Below are 22570 nucleotides of genomic sequence, written 5' to 3' on the forward strand. Positions count from 1 at the left end.
CAATTAACTTCATCAGAACATGATGTTTTCTGAAATACTGTAATCACTGCGATTCAAAAGCTAGAAAATGAATCAACAGATGTACTAAACTAGAATGTAATGCAATGTAATTGCAACTTACATATATGGTATACAAGAAAAGTGTATATCATATCTTTGCTAACTGACATATATTTTCAGAAATATTTGTGTAAAAATTCAATGTGTTTGTAAATATTCCAGTCAGTGCAATGCAACAGTATTCTATAGAAATCTATGGCTTTAAGTAACAGTACCTCTATCACAATCAAATAATAATGTTTCTATTCATACCTGCCACATACCTAGTCTGGCGGAAAAATCTTACCAGAGCCAAACATAGTTCACAACTGAAGAAAGAAGAGGTACGAAAGGAAAAAAACCCAAATAAAACATAAAACTAGTCCTGTCCTCTTGATTTAGTCCCATTAAACCTTTTAGACTGTCAAGAAAATTCTGTTTTTCCAGTATGTTGACATTGCAGTAATAATAACATAAACACACCATAAATTAAATTCACCTTAGAGTACATTCTTTGCACTTATTTGTATTTGTAAGCACCAGGGGATTTTATTTCCAACATAAGTAAATTTTACATTTCAGAAGACTAAAGCAAATCTGCTAAAGCTTGAAAGGAATATTACTTGACGAATCTGCCAATTTCATAGTTCAGTTATTTGTCCTTTTTCAATTGCAGTAGATGTAATTTGTGTCTAGGGAGTTCTGTGCAATTCTATTTCACTCTTCTTCCAATCTCCTTATTCCTCCAAGTCACAAAGTACTTTTTTGCATATTCCCAATGGAACATGAAAAGTTCTAAATTCTTTTGAAAATTCAGTGTTATCAAACTAAACTTGATTATCTCATTAATTCACTGATATTTCAAAAACAGGTACGTTCCTAGCACACAATAAATAAAAATGACAGAAATCATTAAGGTTTGGGGGTTTTTAAACATTCATTAAAAAACATTAAAAAAAAATTTACCAGAAGTCAGAACACTTATAAAAACGTAATCTTTTATGAACAAGAATATTGGTTCTGTGGTAGTGTGTTATATAGAGATCTAACAGGATTCATTATCCCCAGGTCCAGTCTAACTTATACATCGCTTCAAAGCCATGATAAAAACATGCTTATGAAACTTTTTTATATAAAAAGTGCAATTTATCACACAGATTTATTTCCACCTTGAAATTGTATTGTCACAGAGAAGAAAAGTTCTCTTCTTCAACAACCAGATAGTGAACTAGAGAACAGATGAGTTCAGTTCAGAAACAACCCTTGCAGCTCACTTTTATTACCTGCACTAAAGACTTTTAACATTGAAAGTGATGCTGTCAGCTAAGGAGGTTAATTGCACTGATAACAACTGTCTTCTGAGGGTTCCTAACATAGATATATTTTCAAGTGCTTCTTGAAGACTTACAAGGAGATGGTGAGATTGCTAAAACTTGGCAACCAATATATAACTTCCTTTACTGGATAATTTGATCCCTATCTTGCTTGGTTTCTGCTTTATTCAGCCCATTAAACTATTTCACTGCAACATTAGACATATTTATGTATCACAAACTCTTTAAAGCCCACTGAATAACTAAAGGGGGACTTTTTTCAAAACCTCACAGATGGCCCAAAAGGAAAAGGCTTGTAAATAACAGCCCTTCTAAAAGCTGATGCAGTAGCCGTGTAGTTTCACCTGTTCAGAGGCATGTAATCATCTCCTTTATGAATTGCTGCTCATTTCTAATACAGGGCTGATATATGTAAGTGAGGAAAACTTCTAAAATGGTACAAAGCTTGATAAGGCAAGCATGAAACTAAGTGTCATTAGCATGAAGTGGATGTGAAAACAGAAGAAATTCCAATTTTAGTGAAATGGCTGAGTAGGGAGATGCATCACATGACTTAACAACTTTGCCAAGAAGTTGTACAAATTTTGGACCTGCAACTGGAGTGTAGAATAGTACATTTTTTTTTAGGAATTATCAAGTTTAAATTGAAAATAAACCCCAAACATCTGCTGCTTTTATCACAAAGCCAGAGAGTTACAACAGGTCCCAAACTGGAGGTAAAGGGTCCCATTCAGAGGGACCCTGGCAAACCTCATCAAGTTCAACAAAGCAAAGGGCAAGGTTCTACACCTGGTTGTGGCAATCCCAGGCACACCTACAGACTGGGCAGAGAAATGATTGAGAGAAACCCTGCAAAGAAGGACTTGGGCATGATGGCTGGTGGAAAACTCAGATGAGCTGGCAGTGTGAGCCCATAGCCCAGAAAGCCAAAGGAATCCTGCTACATCCCAAAGGAGCGTGGCCAAGGTTGGAGGAGGTGATTCTTCCCTCCTACCCTGCTCTTGTGAGAGCCCACCTGGAGCATTCTGTTCTGGTGTGCCCAGAAGGATGTGGAACTGTTGGAGCAAGTCCAGAAGAAGGCCAAAACATTGATTAGAGGACCTGAGAACCTCTCTTACAAAAGCCAAGAAAATTGGGGCTGTTAGATCTGGAGAAGAAAAATTTGTGTGGAGACCTCACAGCAATTTTCCAGTGTCTGAAAAGGTACTACAGAAAAGCCAGAGAGCCAGAGAGGGACACTTTTTCAGGAATTGCAATAGGACAAGGAGTAATGGGTATAGGCTGAAAGAAAACAGGTTTAGGTTAAAATAAGGAAAAAAATATTTACTGTGAAGGTGATGAAAAATTGGAGCCAATTGCCCAGGGAGGTTGCAGATGCCCCAACCCTGGCAATGCTCAAAGCCAGGTTGGATAAGGCCTTAAGCAATCTGATCTAGTGGAATGCATCCCTGCTCTCTTCAGGTGAGGTTGGGACTAAATGATCTTTAAGATCCCATCCCAACTCTTAACGTTATATGGTCTAGACTAGATGAAGTGATTCTCAAAGGATATGGAAACACAGAGAGTAGGTGAAAAGTCTTCTGAGGATTTATGCCTGAGAGGTAATGAGAGATTTATGCTTGAAAGATGTTCTGATTTGGTTTTCTTTTGTATTGATTCTAGTATTTTTTTAAAGGCAACTAAGCCCATGTTTTTTTCTTTTCAAGTGTTTCTCAGTTGGAGTGATCCCTTTAGCACACCTGACTTTTCACTGTGCTCATTTTACACTTCTTAGCTTAGAAGGTCTGTAATTAAGACAAGGCAAAAAGACATTAATGATGTTGGATCTTTTCATAAACTATGCATTTTTCTGCAGTGCTGCATATCTACCTCCTACTCACTCATTTACTGTAGGTGTTTTTTCCCATGCTCTGTGTATGGGAAAGAAACCATCTGTATTTATCAAAAATACATCTGTATTTATCAAAATCTGTCCAATTCACGTATTCAGACACTAGTTACAGTTTCATAAAGAGGTTCACTACAGTGAAAATCTTTAGTCTTCTTTATGCAGCAAGTGTACACAGAGGAATCATGCTCATCATAAGATGAGCCTAATAACTTCAGGAGTATTCATATGACTGAGATGAGAAGAATTCATATTTTTTCTGTAACTAGATACAAGTCATTGTTCTTATAGTGAAATATCCATACATCTAAAATAAACTATTTTTATGGAGGTACGTTTCTGCTTCCCTGCCTTTTTTAACCAAAAAGTTGTTTATTATTCCATTAACTGCAGGTCTGAGGACATTATGCAGCCATTAAAAAGCTACACCTCAGACATGTTTCTAATAGGGCTGTATTTATAGACAATAAGTAGGGCCAGTGTTTTGTCACAGTAAATTATACATGAAGCAGTCTAGCCATGGGAGAAAAAAAGGCACGTGTCACAAATTGCTAATAAAACTGCCAGAGCTCACAGCCTGCATTTTAATCAAGGCATACTTTATTTCATTATAAAAATCAAGTTAAAAATGTTTAACTAAATGTTTTAAAAATAATCAAACTGCTGCTATAAATGGCTTTTGGCATGCAGATGGGGACTAAGAACAGCTTTCTATTTCACCTTTGACAGAAAAGACCATGTTTTAAGCTAAAAGAACTCAGCAACCTGCAATCCAACTTGAGTAAAACAGTCCCTAAGAGCTAGTGAATTAGTATTGGGTTTCATTTAAGGTTTGTCAACAAATATAAATTAAGTGTAGATATATTGAATTCCACTTTTATGCAAGTATATACAAGATGGCCAGTTTTCAAATGTGCACAAAACCACGTATTTATAAAATTATTTCTGAATAGAGAGATCACATATAATAATAAAAAAAAAATTACACTGCCACTATGGGCATAAAGTTTTGTTGTTATTTTTTATTATTTTTTTAATAGATGCACATTTATTAGTTTTGCAGCAGAAACCACCAGAATCCACTGAAATTCACAGCTTTTCCCTAACCTGTAGAAACATTGAATTTAGCTCTTCTCTTTGACCTTGGACTTGCAGTCAGGTGCACCAACCTCCCTTCCTTCAGTACATGGAACAATAAAGTATACTGGTGCAGAAGAAACAAAAATAACAGATGTTACTGATACACTATGAGAGTCTTCTTACCTGGAATAACTCATCCTGCTTTTTGATACTTGTGGAAGTCAGTTCATGGCTTGTACTGCCATCCTTAAAATGGCATAGCTATAAAGTGTTACTAGTAGTGATGAAATTAAGTCCTTCTATCCTCCTGAGTCAGTATGAGTAATCTGCAGAACCTCAGTTTACTAGATCTCACCATTAAGGCAGAAGAGTTGTAACTCCACCACTTTGGAAATATTACAAGGCTATACCTGCCAAGAATAAACCACTAAGGAGTTGAGAGTAATACACAAAGATTGAAAGATGCATTTCTTGCACTTTGTTAACACAGTGCATAAAGAATAATCATTTAGTCCACATGCCAGTTGTGAGGGGCAATTACACACAGTTCCTGCTCCTAGTTCCTCTAGGAGTTGTCAAACACTAGTCTCTTCTCCACTGCAAGGTAAGGTAAGCCTTGCCATCTGTCAACCTGCACTATGTTCTTTTCATTCCACTTCAGTGTGTTTTTTCTGTGCTGCTGATTTAAACTTATTTTTTTTCTGCTGGTACTGCTTTTTACCTCATTTGCAAAAGACGTAAATCAGTGTCAGTCATGGTATGTCAGTGATCCTTGTGGGTCCCTTCCAACTTTGCAGATTATGTAGTTTTGTGATTCTGTGATTCTGTAATATGACAAACAATCCTTTTTACTTTTACTTTATTTACTAAGAACTATATTGACCTTGGAACTTCAGGAAATGTGTGGGAAATTTTTGCCAACTTAAAACCTAAACTGGAGAATTTCCATCATGTTTCAGAAAAATGTTTAGGGCCACCTTATTTAACCTTTGCTCTAATACTACTTTTAAGGTTCCTGTATGATTGAACTAATATATTAGCTGACCATATAGAAATACCTTGTCTGTAAGAATGAAATTTTGCTGGAAAAGTCTGTTCCCTCAATGATTCCTTGATGATTTAAATTTAAAACCTTGATTGACCTCAGTTCCTTAAGGAAACAATATTTATTAATATTATCAAGATTTCTAATGAACTATTTAAGTCCAGAGCCTTAAATAGAGATTTTGCCTTTTCCCCTCAGACCACAAAATCTGTTCTTCAAAAGCAGAGGCATCAGGGTTGGTTAGACAAGCAAATAAGAGGGAGAAAAAACAAATGGAGAAAAAAATTTCTACTGAACACGTGCTCAGAGTAGAACTGCAAAGCAAGATCTTTGTTGTCAGCTCTCCAAGCTACTTGAAAAACAAGGGAGGAAGTTGACAGCTTAATTTTTCATATTGGTCTCAATTCTCATCATGCTGTAAGAGAAGGGAAGTCTTACCCCACTTTTCCCTAGGCAGTCAATTGAGAAGTTCCTGAAAAGAGGCATAAATGAATGTGCAAATCCCTCTGCTACTGAAAGAAACCACTAGCCAGTCATGCCAGAAAGGGGTAAGAAAGTTTTTGGCACAACCTCTCCTCACATTTCTTCACTGTGGGCAGGTAAGGATCTAAAAAATTTCAGTGTCCAGCTGGAGCTACTTAAGGACATCGGATAATTTTCCAAAGTGTTTATAATTAAGTTATGCCTACATTTTCAATGAAAACCTTGCTTGCCTCCTGCTGTCCATGGTGACTCAGGCACTTCAGGGTTGTCTTCAAAAGTCTCCTTAGAGGCATTTTCCTGTTGAAGTCAAAGAAAATATAGTTCACTGAGAATTCAGCAGAGAGTGAAACAACATCTGGTCTCAAAATATGAGTATTTTTGATACCAGAAGAAGTTATTTTAACTTGGCTTGATTTTGTTTTTTAAATATATTTCAACTGTGCGTTTTTTGTGCCTGTGAACATGTATAGGTATATGCATGCTTGTACCTGCATAGACACTTGTTTTTCCCTATGTGGTTTGATTTAATTGTAAGAAGAGGGAAAATAAAGATGGCTTAAATTATCATTCAAGATTTTTAATCACTTTTAAATTATGATACTGCACAGAGTCATCCATATATAACCCCACCGGTGAGTTATTTACATGCAGCATGAAATAATTATTTTGTTTATTCTATTTATAACAAGAGCTGTGAAGAACAAAAAAAAAAAAAAGAAACATTACAATAGAGATTGGAAATTTTTTTTCAAGGGGATTGCCATATATTTGTACCCATCAACAATACACAGAAATTAGAATGAATTATGTTTATAGATTCCTTTGCAGGTCACAATGTGAATATTTAAGTGAGTTATTATTGTCACTCTCCTGATTTAAACTGACAATTAGTTTCCTAACAAACCATTAAACATTTATCAACTGATAGAAATACAACAGTTACTATGCACAGCAGTTAATCTTCTAGTGGATGGGTTGGAGCAACATTTTTGAACTTATTATTGTTCTGTACTTGAAGAGTAACATAAATAAAATCATGTAGCAAAATTTTACAAGGTTATATTACGATGGATTCTGTTACAGGGAAATTAATGACAGAATTATTATAAAAAAGTTTCAATCTCATTCATGCATCCATTCAGTCAACCTGACCCTCTGTATTTCAGTCTTTTTATCATCAGATGCTAAAGCTGTGCCCTGTAGTGACACTCAATTGAAATAAACAGCCTAGAAGTCCCAACTGTACAGGTAGATAATTGTTCATCAGTGTCATGAACAAACTACTGCATACAGGGTGACTGACTTCAAAATATTGAATCCCCATCTGGTGAGACCTAAAAAGCAATGGAAAGGTTTGAAAGCAATGAAGCAAGTCCCTTTTTGGCAGATGTTATTTGACAGCTGCATCTTGGGATCCTAGCAGCACTCCTGCTGGCTCATATTAATATATTCTTGAAGATATCATGATGGAATTTGTGGAAAAGAGAGGATCCTTTTCTCTTCAATGAGCTGCATTTTATGTCATTCCTCTTATATCTAATCCACTTAGTAAATTTTGATTTCAAGAGACTCTTCAAAGTTCATTGAACTGTATTTTTTCAAAAGCTTTAGCTTACGCTTTAGCTCACATGCTGCAGGCTGAATCCCTACAGAAAATAAAATTGACCTAACAGGCATGTCAAGGTGTTTGTTTTTATTTTTTCCCCAAAGGAAAGAGAGAAGAAACATGATTCTGGGTCACTGCTCTTCCCATGCACCTTGTGGCATATATATGTCCCACAGGGTCCCCAGTGAGCTCCACAACACTGTATTCTGTCTACATCCTGTTCAGCAGATCTTCACTCTTCCAGGGAGAAAAAATCCTAATACTGCTGCTTGAATTGCACACATAGAACTAACATATACAGATAAAAGTCTACATTAATAGTTTTGCTTGTTATATAATGAATATCAGAAGAATACTATGCACCTAACTTGAACTAAACTCCTAGAAGAGCTGAAATTGAATCTAAGACAGAGGCAGCCTAAGCTGTATGACTTCTAGAAAAGTTGTTATCCTTGGTGGTAATGACAAAAGCATTAGGAAGGAAACATTGCTGGAGGCCAGGGACATTCAGAAGCTGTAGAATTTCCTGTTTAAAAAAAAAGTAGAATTTTATATTTACTTCAAGTAACTGTGGTTTTAACCCATTCTGCACCTGTTACAAGGCTTTTTGGTGTAATACCCAATGTGAATTCAAAAATTCTTGATGAGAGGAACCACTCAAATGTTTCCAAGTCCCTCATTCCTAAATACTTTTTCCTTATGTGAGAATTTGCCAGCTATCTTTATATATTATAGTTAAAGGAATTTTTTTTCTAGAAGAGGCATTTATTTTTACTTTAGGAACCTTGCATAATTCCACCTCCTACTGATCATCTTTGAGCAGCTCTGTTCTATACTTTCTGCATACTAACCTGTTTTTCTACCCATTTACACAATGTCCAATGTAATTGCAGTTATCTGCTTCTCTGATAAATTTGAAAATTGTTTTAAACATATTCTAAAGGAGATTATTCATTACTTTTACATTTTATAAATAACAGTTGTGTGCTTCACTGCAATGCAAGATTCACAGAATTAGCAAAATAAGTATTAGCTTTGTAAGCTTTAAAAGTTGTGACACTCCTGGATGTGGATGTGGCACTTAGGGATATTGTTTAGTGAACACAATGATGCTTTGTTCATGGTTGGACTCAATAATTTAAAGGTCTTTTTCAACCTGAATGATTCTATGATTCTGTGAGATACCAGGAAAGTGAATTGTTAGACCAAAGTCTCTCAACAAGTGGATTTGCATAAATACATCATTTACATGCTATTATATTAATTAAAACAAGGGCATGAAACTGTGTCAGAGGAGGTTTAGGTTAGAAATTAGGAAGAGGTCCTTATCCAGGGGGTGATTGGGCATTGGAACATTCCCTGGGAAGTGGACACATATTAATATCATCAAGTTTATGGAAGTTATCTTGAATAGTTTAGTAAATCTTCATCTTTATAAAAAACAAAATGTCAAAAAATACACCTCGTGTGTTCAGGTAGGAATGATTGTGCTAATTATACTAAGTTATATATACTAAGTTATGCTAAATTATACTAAATTATCGTCCTCTCCATGAGCATCTTCCTTTTCTTTTTTTTTAGATACACAGCCATCAGATATCAGATATCAGAATGTTTTGATGATTCCTTGATTAATGGCCAATAGGAAACAGAAAGAGGGCCAGTTTATGCTTGCACTTTCCCAACCTAGAATATGGCCAGGAAGACCACCTTCAGACAGCCACAGAAAAAGTACTCGAGAGCCCCGGCAGAGGCCAACACAAACTAAAAGAATGAGCAAAGAACCTCCCAAAAGCTGATGGTCCAGCTTCCCACAAGGAAAATTCACTTACCGCTTACTGCTGTGCAGGTGGCCAGACATCTCACACTGCACCATTCATCAGCTTAAAGTTTACATCCTTCCTCAGCTTCTCTGAGCACAGCTATCATCAGTTGCTGCCTTTCTTCAGACAAAAGGAGAAAATTGCTGATTAGTCTTTTCATGAAAATCTGCAAATGATGCAGTCCCAAGCCAGGTAGTAACATACAACAAAATAAAAATCCTTCATAAGAGAAATGCTTTCTCATATCCACTTAGAGATGAAACAAAAAAAAATTGAGAACTAGTCTGGATTTTATACCTGTCGATATCTCCTTTAGAGCAAAGGGAGAATAAAAAAATATTTCTAATATATGACCTTACTTTTTCTGTGCCTATCTGCAAGATGAAATAATGGCTCAGTTGAACAGATCTGATGCTTTATTGCATTTCTTTTCTGATACCATCCTTTACTTAGACAACCATTTTCTTCTTAATCTATAAGGGAATTCCAATGAGAACATTCAGTTCCTTTATTTTATTCCAGCACTTTCATAACAATACGCATGAATCATAGTGCACATTACATTGCAGCCCTGCAACTTTGAGTCCATTTTTTTCACTTTATTTTCATCGTGAGTCTACAAGGAAGTATTCTCTAAGTGCTGTCTCACAAATTAATAGCAAGCAGAGACCTGCTTTTTTTCTATGTTTTTTCTCTTCAGACTTCAGCTTTCTGCTTTTGAAGTGTTTTATGAGAAACCTCATTCAACATTAAAATTCAACATATCCAAGTAAATTCTGACTCAGGGTCTATTAAATTCAGTGCACATTTCTACCAATGTGAATGTGTTTTAGGCCCACTCATTACTCTTTGAGGCAATTACGAGTTTTACAAGACAGTATAATCACGATTTCAAAAACTTTACAGGTTTTGTAGTCCATTAAAACTTTCCTGCTGATCTCCATCTGTTCTAAAGACAATAAATACATGTTTCTTTCAAGTACTCTGCTTTATCAGCATAATATCTTTTTGCCTAAGCAGATTTTATCCTCTATTTCTGGAGAGACATGGTTTGGTTTGGAATTTTTTGGTTAAGGAATAATAATGGCCCCCACCCCAAAGCACCCTGCAGTACCAGTACCAGTGCCAGAATCACTACCAGTACCGGTACCAGTGGCTCTGCTCAGGTCAGGTCAGGCACAACAGATGCTGCACTAGACCAGGCTGGATAAACCCATCCAGACCCCCACTGGGTTCATGTAGGGTTGCTTGGATATGGGTGCATCATTCTGCCCAGCACCTCTGAAACAGAGAATAGCCTAAAGTTGGTGAGAAGCCCACTGCTGCAGCAGGACAGGCATCACCAGTGCTGGCATTGCTTTGCAGTGCTGTCCTGCAGAGAGCATTTGTCTCGTGGGATTGCTCTTCTGACAGCAGGAAGCAGGGCATGAATAACACAACACTTCTGCAGCAGATGCAAGGTTCTGCACCCTCCATGACCTCCACCCTCAGTTACCCTGTAATTTAAGATGTTCTCTGGGAGATGATCTGAAGAAGATGACACACTTGAACTATTACAGATCAAAGACAAGGATATATTCCATAGGGAAATGGTTGTGAAGAAATAGACTGCTTTGTTAGCTGTTCTTTCCACTTTATGCCAGCCATGCATAAACAGACCTACTCAGTTCTCCTCCCACAATTAGCAAAAGGTACATCTATACCCAAAAGTATGTCAAAAACCTGAATTTCAAAGTTCTCAAAAGAAGGCACATTGCCTGTCTTACTGCTGCCTAAACTAAGATGAAATATCTTGTTCAGCACTGCAAAAAGGAAAAAAAAAAAAAAAAAAGATGAGTGGCAGAGAGAGAACCTTTTTCAGATGCAGAATGAAGTGCTCCATCCACTGAACCATGCCACATGCATCAGCTTGCTTTATTTCTGATACACTTGACCACTCAACTGTTTCTGGTTTGTCATTTCCTTAGGAGAAAAACAGAAATGAAGGGAAGAAAACAGCTGAGAAATAAAGCAGGCAGGAGCAATATAAAACTCAGGGTGAGTTGTGCTTTGAGAAGAAAGGTTAAGTAAGGAAAGAAAACAAATACTGGCTGTATGTAAAGGAAACATTCTTGCTGTAACAGCTCTGGCTGCACACAGAATACATTAGCCTGGCCAAAGCTCAGGGCTTATGCCATTAGCTTGCTTTCAGAACCTGAAATAACAATGTATTTTTGAGACCTTAAGGGAGAACACATCACCTAACATCCCACTGTTAATTGTTAACAAAGGCCATCCACCTGTGCTGTCCTGATAAAAAGCACTGCCATTTCCTGCCATCTCAACATTGTGTGTCAGTGCAGAAAGCTGACAAGCAAGTGTTTCTGGGCCCCTGGAAGCATTCATTCATGCATACATAAGTGTATCTTTAGAGAAGAGGCTCCTGCTTGCTCTGCTTGAATAGAGGAATATGGGAATTATCTGTGAAGATAACTTGAGTACAAGATCAGCTCTAAATTTGCCAAGTGTTCTCACCATGGTGACTGTGTAAATTTATTACAAGTTTCAGTAGTATCTTAGTCCTTCAAGTAACACTTAATTTAATATCCTGATTCATTACCTGAACAAGCAGGAGAAGGCAGTTTTTAAAGAAATACAACTCACAGATGGTAGTAAAAAATGACAGTCTCAATAGATTTTTCCTGTCCAGGCCTCATAATTTTGTTTTTAAAAAAAGACTAAGGAGACTTGAAATCCAAATATATCAGGAGTTATACTGCAGAGACCATGAACATTTTGGTGGTCACTGAACAATCCAAACAATTCAACCAACCAATCAAAGAGAAATAACCATAAGAACAGAGAAAATAAAATTCTATACCCCCTAATTTTACTCCAGCTTTTAATTAATATTAAAAAATATTGACCAAATTAAATTGAAAACCACTGTTCCAAAATCTGTTACTTTATCTTCAGAGTTTTTGTTTCCACAAGAAAATCCAAAAACAACAGCAAAAAAAGCCCCCAAACCTTGATACCTAGTTTTGATCCAGTAAAGAACATATATACAAGCTTCATTTTCTATTAAGATTTCTTTTCCTAGGTCAACAGGTCCTAAAGTAAAAAAACCAAAAGCTGAAAGTGATAATTAGAAGTCAAAAGACATATCAGCAAAGAAGAAGAGTAAAAAAATACCATTAGTAGAATTAACAATTTTTTTAATAGGGCTTGTATATTTTATGTAGGCTCATTTTCTAACTCCTTTGCATTGTGAATATTTTCAAGTAAAGATAAAAAGAAAGAAGCTTGACCAGCATGTTGGCAAAGTAAGATTATAACTTTTGACTTCTTCATAGAAAGCATTTTTGCAACTCTCATGCTTGATATGCACCAGACATGCAGCAGATGCAGTTGCACTGGTCATTTAAATGAGCAAAATAAAAGTTAGAAATCTTACCTTGGAGTTTTCTTGCTGCAAGGTTTGTAGCAGCTGCAACATCACTTATTTGTCCCAGAAATTTCAAGGTGCCCTTGATGATGATGATGATGATTTTCTTATATTCCCTATCATATGACCACATTCATGCACAAACAAATTACTATTTCTTTAGCAATATTTAAAATATTTTATTGATTATAAATTAAAATTCAGAACATAATTCAGATATGTGATTACATAGATATATGGTAATCTCAAAAATTGGAAAACCTGTAAAGTCATGCAAAATATTTTCATCAATAGTCAGATAATTTAAATCTAATTTAAATCATACAATTGAATCTAATTCTTTGACACCTAAGGTTACTAGGTAAGGTAGAGTTGGGAACCAGAGCTGATTCAGGTACAGTAATTTTTAAATGGGTCACAAGAAATCATTAACTACTTTTCGCTTTCTGTAGCAGATAAGCCATGAACTGACACACTCTCTCTCTCCTCCCTCCCTCACCCTCTTCCTGCAGCTGGATGGAGAGAATTGGAGGCAGAAGAGCTGAAGATCATGGGTTGAGATACCAACAATTACTGGAAACAGCAATGAGATAGCAAAAGCAAACAGTAACAGCAGTAATATTAATTTTAAAAGTGTGCAAGAGAGGCAAGCAATTCACATGCAAATGATAAGAGTGGAGCCTGAGCCCCCTGTCATGCTTCCCCAGCTTGGGAGAGACCCCCTTCCACCAGTCCCCATGAAGTGAAGTGATGTGGAATAGAATAGACTCTGGATTTCAGCCATTTCCCCTCCTGGGAACTGCAAAAATGAACCTTGTCCTGGCTGGAATCAGGACATAAACACAGGGTACAGGGTAAAGACAGAAAATGGCATAAAAACAATTTTGTCACCTTGACAACTTCCTGTTTATTTCTGACAGTCTCACTTGAAAGAGAGCAGTCACAGAAACATCACTGCTGAAAAATTTCACACAGGTTTGAAGTCTTGAGCTCAAAACCAGCCCACACAGGAACCCTTCAACAGCAACCTAGAGAGAAAAACAACAAAAAGAAATCCTCAGGCTTTCTAAACATTTTTGACCCTGTCAAAGAAAAGAAATGAGTTTTCAATCCTGTGACTTAAGAAAGCAACATTATTGTCATCAGAGAAAGAAGCTTCTTCTCAGCTAACAGAAAAGCAGAACACAAATCTCGCTCTGCAGGGACAAGCAGGATGGTAGCCAAAAGATTCCTGGAAAGAAGACTGCTCACTCTTGACCTCTGAAGCAACAGGGATCAGAGAACACCCCTTAGACATATTTTCTCATCAGCAGAACTCAAACTGCAAACAGCAATTGTTTCATTTTTTATCCTCATATAACTCCACTAGTCTATGTAGTATGTTCTGTTGTCTCAAATGTACATCCTACGGGTATTTTGTGGTCAGCACACACAGGAGCAAGAAAAAACATAAAAATATGGCTAAAAGTGCCTCCATTGCCTCCCCACACACCACTGCATGAAAAGAAGAGGAAATTAAACCTCTGCTCAGTATAGTTTCAGTTAGTTCCCAGTTACATTTGCTGTCATTCAAGCCACACAACTCAGGCCTGGCTGAAGGGATCCCTAGCACATTGCTCATCTTGCCTAGGATAACTCCTGAACTCCCTGGTAAGGGAAGTGGGCAATGTAGGTCTCAGATTGAATGACATTGCTTTACAGAGCCCACAGCTTCCTGAGATCTGGCATTAGGATCTGAAATGCCACCATTGTCTGCCATGGGTAGAGACTGCTATGTTTGTATAATATACTAGGAGGAGGGACAGCTTAGATAAGAAAAGCCTCATGAAGATGCTTGCATGAATCTAAAGTGTACAGAAAAGATAATAGTATATAAAATTTGAATTGCCACCATACACATTATCAGAAGCTGACATTACCACATACTTGAAAAGAAAGACCTGGAGCAAAGCTCAGGCCCCTGAAAAGGTACCTTTAAATAATTAAATAGCCAGTTTGGGTTTTGAGGGTATGATTTTGTTGGTTTGGATTTTTTGTTGTTGTTTTTTTTTGCTTTTTGTTTGGAGGGGGAGTTGAGGGGGTAATATTAGGGAATCAGACTTGCCATTTTATTTGCAGACATACAGCTGCAATGGAGAAATCTCTTGCTTAGCAGCAGAAGCTTAGAACCCTAAATTTTATGTTTCTTTGATGTAACTAATGATTATTCAGTGGAAACAGACCTGGAAACCTCTTGGGTTTACAGTGTACTGCAAAAAAAGCAACAAAACCCAAAAGAGTATTAAAGTGACTGCAACATAAACCCTTATTATGTTTTACTTGACCTCAAATGTGGCAACTACTTCCCTTATACAAATGGGAAGGAGCTCAAGCTACAGAGGAAAAGGGAGGCACTGGGCTGACCTTGACAGAGAGGCAGGTGGTGGCTGCAGACAACTCTCTGATCCAGCTCATCAGGATCCATCTTTGAATTCAAGGACTCACACAACTCAAAAATTGCGTGCAGAAGATTAGAGGGCTTCAGATCCACCCTTAACTGCTTGTCTGTTTACAGTTCCAACAAAGAAACATGATATATGTACATGTTTGCATATATATATGTGTATGTGTGTGTGTGTGTGTGTGTGTGTGTGTGTGTATGGATATATATATGTATATATGGATATATATATGTGTGTCTATATGGATGTATGGATGTATGTATGTGTCCTTAGTGTGCAGAATCCCTCCCCAACAATATACAGCTTTAAATCACTGCAAACAAGAGACATCTCAGGAAAATGTTTTAAGATATTTTTTTCTCATTTTTGTTTGCCAAGCTTGTTAGCAACGTACTCGATGAATGATGAATATAAAGGATAGGAGACTGCATGGGAGTCATGACTGTTTATGGGAAGGTTAATAATGGAACTGATCATGTCATCACTGACACTTTCCCTGTCTTTATTCATTTAATATGTGGGAAGAAAGTCAAGGACAGAACATGAAATAGAAAAGGAATAGCTGAGCTCCTTCATTGTTACTTAGATAAGCTGAATAATATAGAATCATTCACTGTGAAACAGGGCAAAAAGTCAACAAATGCTAATGAGTCTCCATAGGTTTTATAACTTTCAATTCTCTATAGTCTTTATTGGTGTCTCTTCTAAAGCCTTGTGCTTGCAGTAAATAGAGAAAACAGCAGTTTGAAGCAGTACTAGAGGTTGAAGCCTGCTGTGTTGAACTTCTCAGATTTCTGGGAATGAGAGAGCTTTAGTAGTTCCTGTACAAAATTTAAATCTGTATTTCAAGTGGCATTTCAATTGCCACTGAGCTGCTGCACGGACCGAGCGGACAGAACAAGAATGCTTCATCTCCTTGATTATTTCCTCAATGGCTTTTGAACCATTCTGTGGAGTATATCTGAACCTGTGGGCAAAACTGAGTACATAAATTAGAGTATAACAGTGAACAAATATTGCCAACAGAGCGTGTTTATGAACATGCTCGGTCACAAGGACAGAACGCTTCTTAGAGGAGAAATAAGTTGCACTAAAAGAGAAAGAGAACCTTAGAAAATGTTCCCTGGTGTGTGTGGAATTTTTTTCTTTAGAAATCCTAATCATGCACCCTGGGTGTAACCCTAATGCCCAAAGTCTACAGTGAGCAGCTGGGCCTGACAGTGTGCAGCTACCTGCACCACACAGCTGCAGGAGCACCTTTCAGGATGGAATCCTTCACCTCTGCCAAGACAGTCTGGTGCCTCCTGAAACTGTCCCCCATCAGTTCTACACCTGAGAAAAACAGTGCTCGAAAACACCACTTCTGCACCTGAGCAAAATAATGCTCAGAAAAGAGCTGCTTAGAAAATAGGTTAAGACACACACAGTATCCTAAATTTCACAAGATGAGACAAACCATTTAAATCTTCAGCTCCAAACCTATGTTTTAACTCTTCAACAAGAACCCCATTTTCTGAAGAATCTTCATAGTCTGGGTCCTTACATTGGGGACAAACTACCACCCCGTGTTCACCAGGTTCTTCTTACCACTTTCTAGTCAAAATTCCTATTCAAATTTCCTTTGGGAGTCTGGGATTAGTAGCCAAGGCTAGCAGGCTAATTTCACAACTGGAGCAATTTAATTTTTTAAAAAGTGTCACTAGCGGTCAGCCTACATGCATTAACTTTTCATTTCCCTGTATGCTCTGCCATGAGACAAAAGACATATCTCTCCTCTGGGGATAAGGGAGCAAAATAACATTTATCTTCCTAATGTCTGCTCCTTGCAGATGTACAATTGTCCTTATGACAAATTTTTTGTTTCAAACTGTTGAGGTGACTCAGCTGGACAGTGGGACAGGATAAATGAAGATATCTGATTTCCCTAGGGATTTTATTCCACAAAAAGAGACAAAGTTCAAAAACCCCTGAGCATATGCTGAATGATAATACATGCAGTCCATCCTCATGGAGGTAGCCAGTCACACATTCCACAAACTATAAGACTATGTTTTAAAGTGTGCATAAGCTAATAAGCTCAGCTGTTCCCGTGCTTATTAAGACGTTAATTCAAGGATCTATGCTGTGCTCCTGCTGAGCTGCAACATTTGCCTGATTAATGTTTTTTCAGTAGGAGCTGGTAGGGAGTGATTACTTTCCTCTGTTTCCTTAGGCAGCAAGTCTACCTCTGCTACAAGACATCTGTAAGCATTTAAGGAACATTTCATCTCAGGGAGAGGATCCAAGCACTCTGTTCATCAAAGAGTGCTGTTGGATCATGGCCTCAAGGTCCCACTTACCAGTTCAAGTTAAAATCCAAGCTGTCCCAAAGTTACTTAGATCTAGACTTTTGTTAATATTACCTTGAGAAAGAAAAAGGAAAAAAGGAGAAAAAGTTGTAATTTATGTTACATAACCACCCCTTAGCTCCATTTCTGAAACACTGGAGAAGAATACTGATCACAATTTCCTAGCAACTGGTCCCACTTTGAGCAGAGGAAAAGCAATCCTTCCAGTGGCATCTACCTGGGCACTCTGTAGTGATCCAGGATTTCAGGGTTCCTGTTTCAGTGGAGCAGCTTATGGTCCTCAGGTATAAAACATCAAGCATCTATTGGTGAGACACTGTTCTGCAGGATTTCTATAGTTTCCCAGTGCTTTTTAGATTTCCTCCTCAATTTCAATCTCATTGGCTATTTACATCAGCTTTCCAACTCCTCAGTCTGATTTCAGTACAAGGATTCAACAAGAATTCAGACACTGTATGCTTTACCTCAGACCACTGACTCCTGAGTGATTATCTACTCTCTTGAAAGGAAACTCTGCACTGCCTCAACAATCCTTTGTGGGGAAAAAAAGTCTAAGAGAATGGAAGAAATTTGATATTATCCATAAAGCTCATAGGGGAAAAATAGAACACATAAAATATGATGAAAAAAAATTTAAAAATTATGTCCCAAAACATACTGCAGTACCTTCTGTTTTTCATATAGAAGCACCAGAAAGCAGAAAGCTAAAACCATAACACTAAAGCTGCATCAACTCCTTGTTTATGGAATTTACCTCGCCTTAATTTTGGCAATAAATTCTAGTACTAACAATTATAAGGAAAAAAAGAAAAAAAAAGGAAAAGAAAAAAGAAAAAAGGAAGATCACTGTAGACTGGAAATATTTCAAAATTAAAGGGAAACCTGGTCTTTATTTATTGGAGTGTGTTGGCAAGAGAATATAACATTAATGAACAAAACTGCTCTGCATCAGACAGCACATTTCTGTTACAAACACAAATTAAAGCATTTGTTTCTAGTGTAGAAATCTATTCCACTCATTTTTCCTCAGGCTCTGTTTTCTCACTCCTCAGGGTGTCTGGCTGTTTGGAAAGAAAAAGCATTGATTTAAGGCTCAGTTCTGCAACACTGTTAATTGTGTGAGTGGATCTTACCCACAAGTCATCCCTATGAAGCAAATGAAGATGCTTGTATGCATAGGAATTAGAGCTGGTTGGGAATTGGTTTTTCTTTTCTTTTCTTTTCTTTTCTTTTCTTTTCTTTTCTTTTCTTTTCTTTTCTTTTCTTTTCTTTTCTTTTCTTTTCTTTTCTTTTCTTTTCTTTTCTTTTCTTTTCTTTTTTCTTTTTCTTTTTTCTTTTCTTTTTTCTTTTTTCTTTTCTTTTTTCTTTTTTCTTTTCTTTTTTCTTTTTTCTTTTCTTTCCTTTTCTTTTCTTCTTTTCTTTTCTTTTCTTTTCTTTTTCTTTTCTTTTTCTTTTCTTTTCTTTTTCTTTTTTTTCTTTTCTTTTCTTTTCTTTCTTTTCTTTTCTTTTCTTTTCTTTTCTTTTCTTTTCTTTTCTTTTCTTTTCTTTTCTTTTCTTTTCTTTTCTTTTCTTTTCTTTTCTTTCTTTCCCCCTGTAAACAATTTTTTGCATAGATATTACAACGTTTGACAAAATATATGAGCTTGGCTTGTATCTGCTTCTTTCACAGACTTGGAAAGGGATTTTCCATGCAGATTTGCACACAGAAGTTTGGGGTCAGAATACTAATTTTTTAATGCATTCACACAGTGCACACAGTCCACAAAGATCTCCTTCTGGGGCTAACATTGCTGCTTTAGAAAAACTAGCTACATGCCATTTCAGTAGGGTCAAGACTATGAAATTTGCTATGGCAAGAAGTTTTGCTTGCTCCAAAATAAAATTTTAACTTATGGTGAAGAATAAAAGGCATCCATCCATTCCTGCTCTGGTCTTTCTGTTGAATCAGCTCTTGCAATGTGCTTTTCCATGCCTTGGTGGCAGGCACAAAATGCCAGACCATCACACTTCAGCAGCAGGTTCTTCAGTTCTTCAGTGGCTGAGACACCTTTCCATTGAAAACCCAACTCTGTAAATTCCTTTACCTTGCTTGGCAGGATGGTAACAGTTGGTATTTGACTCTAATCATACAAACAAACTTTTATTTTTTTTCTGTTTGCCACTAAACTGCTTGGGATTTTACCTCCCTTAAACCTGCAACACAGCTTCATGCATAATCTACAGGGAGAGATTCTATAAAATAGTAACTGTAATTGTGAGTCAGAGAAAAATTCCACTTCATTTTGCATTACCATGTGCTGTCAGACAACTTTATTGTTGCCCTTACTTATTATGTGCTGGTCCAAAGCATGCTCAGTTTGAGATATAGCACAGCAATGACAAACCAGGTGTGACCTAATTTATTCAAACATGTTTGCAGGTTCAGCCACAGAACTAAGAGCACACCAGAAGTCCAAAACATTTCTGTGTTGTGCTAGTTAGTCTTGCAGGCTGAGCTGATCCAGGTCTTGCAGCTGTGCCCAAGCCAGTGCCCAAGCCAGCTAGGTTAAAAATAGGAAAGCTCCAGTATTGTTCTAAGTCCTGAATGTGTGTTCACATACAGACCAGTAACATGGCTTTGGGGTTTTTTTTTTAATTACCAACCCATGCAGGAAGCTAAATTTTAGTACAATTGTAATTTTTCTGTAGACACGCTCATCTTTTTGTATTTTCTGTGGTTTAACTCATTAAAGTTAAAAGGTACGGATTAAACCAAGCCCTTTTATAAATACAGATTCTTTGTGGGAAAAAACATTAAGGATTACCCTGCTGTTCCTTTTAGAAGTCAGTTCACTGTTCAATGTTATGTTAGAGATGTGTGATGGCTTTAGAAGCAAAGTAAATTTCTATAGGCCTGGCACACAGTGATAAACTGAGTCCTATTCAAGAAGAAACACAACTTCATCAGCAAGGACTCGGATCAATGGTAGTACAATCAATCCCTTGACAGGAGAAACAGGGGGTTGTTATGACCATCCCATACATATACTTCACACAGATGAGGTTTCCTATCGACATCTGCTGTAGAGGAAAAGGATTGGTCTAATTAAAGCTGAGGACCTGGGAGAGATATATTCAAGTCTCCTCATCTGGGATAGATTTGCTGTGGGCCTTAGCTTATGGCAAAGTCCTGTGCTTAAGATTTCCATTTATAGAAAGTGGAAAAGTAGCTTTTTCACTTCTTTCAGGGATTTTGTGCTGATAAATATGTGGTACTTACAAGCACCATGTAAGAATGTAAAACAAAATCTGAACAGCCTCAAGAAGATGAGTATGATACTTATTCTTTTAAAGCAAGGATATTAAACCAGTCAAGCAGAAGTATATCATTAAACTGTTCCCTTTTCCAAGGTTGTAAGTAAGCTCATTCCCCTGAAGGTGACTTGTCAGGAACATATGCATTTTCTGTAAGATACTGTTCTCTATTTGCAGTTTGCTAAATATTACTGGGAATAGAATTAAGGCATTTATGCCAGCAAATGTGGTATTCTCAATGGCTACACACAGAATCAACTACCTGTCAAATTTCTCCACCTTGCACCAAGAAGAAATAAGGTAAGAGGAATGGGATTTTTCTTCCCTAATCTAATAGCACAGACATTTAAATCTGAGCTAGTCACCCCAGGCTCCCTCTCAAGTTCATGTTGTGAATACATTCCTTCTAGCAGGTGATTCATCTCATCCTAAAGCAGACAACTAAAAATAGGTCAAGCTTTTACTTCTGTCAACTGCAGAAGCAGGTTAACATGAGCAGCTTACCTAAAAAGGTCTATACAGTATCCCATCATGTATCAATTTTGTGCCACTGTGTTGTGTAGACTTTTTCTCATTTCTCTTCTTTGTGTTTAGAAGGCCTTTTAGCATAGTCTAAAGCAAAAAAATCACAAAATATAGCACATTTAGAAACAGTGTTAAATATAAATTATACCTCTTACATCTTATGAGATGAAAATTTGTCCTCCAAATTGCACTGAAATTTTGTGGAGTTTGAGTGTGCCATCTACACCTTGGTAAAGAACAGAGAAAGTTGAAAACCTCACTGGTCTTTTGCTTTCTCCTAAAATAGTAGATGTTCCTGTTTCCACAAAAATGTGGAGCTTCCTAAGGCTAGGATGTACAAACTATGGGAGAAGAAAAGAGTATCTGTGTACCCAACATGATTTTTTAAATAAACATATCTTTTTATAAATTCCTTAAAAATACATCTATGATTTCTCTTCAGAGGACTTATTCCTGTGTATCTTTTACCTTGTGTTCTATAAGAAGGCTTCTTCACCACTCTGCACGGAAAAGCACAGCTTGCCTGCTGGATCAATCCCACACAAGATTCAGTCTTGCTCAAAAGTTTCAGAAGCAGCAAGAAGATCTATGGACCAGAATAAAGCTCTGTCATTAGTAATTAACAGTAAGCTACATGCTGATAGTTACAAAAACCCAATGCATATATTTTGCCCATGAACAATTTAAGACAGAGATTTAAGACAGCATGTAGCTGTGCCTTAAGGAAAGGAACAGCTTCCAGAAGTCTAGATACATTTTCCTAATTAAATTTCAGGAATCAATAACATGTGTTCAGTAGAGGTGTCTTGGGAAGACCTTCTAAATGAGCAGTCACATTCACCAGATATACTCTCTTATTAGTGGTTACTTTAGAAACAATTGCTTTTGAAATGAAAGATGAGTAAAATTACATTTAAACTATTGCCTTTAATACACCAAAGAGGACCTTAAAATTAACTGAAGAGGAAAGAGATCATATGAGTTTGTGGCTTTTTCAAACAGCACTAATACAAGAAAGAAAACAGAATTGTAGTTACAGAGCAGAAGTACAAATATTTTTTTGTTTTTATAGTACCAAAAGAATGAAAAAACAGAAGTGTTTCTAAACCATTTCAGAAGAGAGAAAGGGAATGGATGGATTTTTATTATCCTTGTTAAATGTCCAATTTACTGTCAAACCTCTTCAGTTGTTTGAGACATCTTAGAGACCTTTTTCCAAGAAAAAGGAATGCCACAT

This window comes from Erithacus rubecula (assembly GCF_903797595.1).
Source record: "Erithacus rubecula genome assembly, chromosome: 3".
Taxonomy (NCBI): Eukaryota; Metazoa; Chordata; class Aves; order Passeriformes; family Muscicapidae; genus Erithacus; species Erithacus rubecula.